The following is a 2,972-nucleotide window of genomic DNA, read 5'->3' as shown; positions in this document are numbered from 1 at the left end:
TTCCATTTTTCAATTTTGAAGATGAAGGACTCGGTTTTCAAATACGGCCTTTCAGCACTTCGGGGACAAAGATTTTAAGGCTGTGTAGGCCTACCAGTCAAAAAATCACAAAAATGGCCGTTTGTGCAAATTCAGCCTTCCGGCGTCCCTTTCGGGAACATTCGGCTATTTATGGCAAAACAACCTTACTCGACTTATTTTTCTTGCCCTTTTCAGCGTAAACAACACATTATTGCAAACACGGCCTTTCAACGCCTCTAGGACGAAAACTTAAGGCTGTGAGGGTCGAAACTCGAAATGAGACCAAAGGTGGCTATTTACGCAAGGTCAGCCTTCCGGCGTCCTGTTCGGGGACACTCGGCTATCTTTGCACAAACGGCATCACCAGACTCAATTATGATAAAAAATTTAAAATTTTGCAATTTTTGGCTATTTTTCAAAAGAGGAAGTTGGACCCGATTAGGGCTGCCTACGTATCTCACATCCGGTGAGAATCAAACCAGCGCAGTTCGGCAAATGACTTTTTTTTTTAATTTTTAGCATTTCAAGCAAAATAAATGATTAAAAAAAACTACTTTTAAAAACAATATATTTTCGCTTCCGTTGGAAAATAAACTATTTTGAAACAAAAATCAAGACTCCTTTTCTTTTCCCATAACAGAACAAACTATTTTTTTTCATTTTCCATTTTTGCAGTCCAGACAAACTAAAAATGATAGATTTTTTTTTGAATAAAACAACTATATTAAAAATAAAATATTTTTTCACAAAATTTCGGCAGAGTTTCGACAGTATTTGGGTATTGGTTTTTTCCAAAACAATCAATTAACTCTTCAACTGCTATTTTGCCTTCTCCCGAAAAACTGTTGGGGATATCGCTTTTCTCAAACCTGTGTTACACTTCTCGAAAAATTTCGAAATGAACGAAAATTTTCTGCCCCAGTTTGATAATCTTCTTTGTGACCTTGTCTTTCTGCTGTCAGTAATATTCCCTTTCCATGCTTCAAATCAAAGAAAAATTTGTTAATTTAAAACGGGGCGAGTTGTCGTGCCCTTTCTGCTGGGGATGGTTCTTCTTTTCTCTTCCTTGCTTTGCTATAAAACTTGCTGGGTCTGATATTCCTGCTGGGGATGGTTCTTCTCTTCTATTCCTTCCCCGCTCTGTGTTGTCCGACCATTGTGGAGCTTGGTTGAGAATCTGTCGGAGTTATCCCTGTGTCTTGCAAGTCAGTTGAGGATCCTCAGAACCTTTTAACTTTTGCTTTTCTGTTTTCTCCCACTTCCCCTGGAAATTTGGTCCTCTTGGGGTCTAGACCCATTCATAATTTGTTCTTGAGACCAACCTCTTTTCGCTTTGTCGCCTTATCTTTTGGGCCTGTCCTATTTGCATTTTGTTTTTGCATTATTTTGGCGATTGTTAGTAAGCACTGAAAATCTTTTTCAAAAACAACTGCCGGGGAAGTAAAGTCTTTAAACCAAGAAATGAAAAAGTGATGATCTCAAAAATAGAAAAAGAAGAAGTCTTTCTGAACAAATGCTAGGGAACAGGAAAGAAAAGAACTTATCTGAATGATATAACCGATCCCAACGATCATGTCGCGCATTCCGGATTAATCAGCCCAGTCTATTTGTATCAATCAACCTTTCGGATGACCTCATGTTGCTGGAGATAAACAGGCACTCAACTCTTTGCCAAATGCGGATCGTTTCCGCCAATCTTGTCTTATCGCCTCATAGTGCCCTTCGAGGGGTTTTCACTAATAAGACTCTCTCATTTCTCTCAACCCTCGTCGCCTTACAGGTTGCACCAGTGCCGAACCAAGATAATAGAACCCAGAAGGGCAAGAGCTGTCACACCTCCTTTTTACCGCCCTGAATTATCTTTCTTCAAATTTACTTCCCTCAAAACTTGTACTGTCTTCTATGCGAACTGCTGGGGATAACATTTTCTCAAAAATGTGTTATCTTACTCCTCCAAAGACTACTTCCCTTAAGACTGATGTTTCATTCCTCTGCAAACCGTTTCTCTGTTTATATTCTTCTTTCGAAGACTATCTCCCTTAAGACTCGTCTTACCTTCCTCCTGACATTGCTTTCTTTAAAGCTTGTTTTGCCTTCTCCCGATAAACTGCTTGGGATATCGCTTTTCTCAAACCTGTGTTAGACTTCTCGAAAAATTTCGAAATGTACGAAAATTTTCTACCCCAGTTTGATAATCTTCTTTGTGACCCTGTCTTTCTGCTGTCAGTAATATTCCCTTTCCCTGCTTCAAATCAAAGAAAAATTTGTTAGTTTAAAACGGGGCGAGTTGTCGTGCCCTTTTCTGCTGGGGATGGTTCTTTTTTTCTCTTCCTTCCCCGCTCTGTGTTTTCCGACCATTGTGGAGCTTGGTCGAGAATCTGTCGGAGTTGTCCCTGTGTTTTGCAAGTCTGTTGGGGATCCTCAGAACCTTTTAACTATTGCTTTTCCGTTTTCTCCTACTTCCCCTGGAAATTTGGTCCTCTTGGGGTCTAGACCCATTCATCATTTGTTCTTGAGACCAACCTCTTTTCGCTTTGTCGCCTTATCTTTTGGGCCTGTCCTATTTGGATTTTTTTTTGCATTAATTTGGCGACTGGTAGTAAGCTCTGAAAATCTTTTTCAAAAACAACTGCAGGGGAAGTAAAGTCTTTAAACCAAGAAATGAAAAAAGTGATGATCTCAAAAATAGAAAAAGAAGAAGTCTTTCTGAACAAATGTTGGGGAACAGGAAAGAAAAGAACTTGTCTGAATGATATAACCGATCCCAACGATCATGTCATACATTTCGGATTAATCAACCCAGTCTATTTGTATCAATCAACCTTTCGGATGACCTCATGTTGTTGGGGATAAACAGGCACTCAACTCTTTGCCAAATGCGGATCCTTTCCGCCAATCTTGTCTTATCGTCTCATAGTACCCTTCGAGGCGTTTTCACTAATAAGACTCTC

This window comes from Nicotiana tabacum, chromosome 6 (genome assembly GCF_000715075.1).
Source record: "Nicotiana tabacum cultivar K326 chromosome 6, ASM71507v2, whole genome shotgun sequence".
Classification (NCBI taxonomy): domain Eukaryota; kingdom Viridiplantae; phylum Streptophyta; class Magnoliopsida; order Solanales; family Solanaceae; genus Nicotiana; species Nicotiana tabacum.
This window is presented reverse-complemented; position numbering follows the sequence as displayed.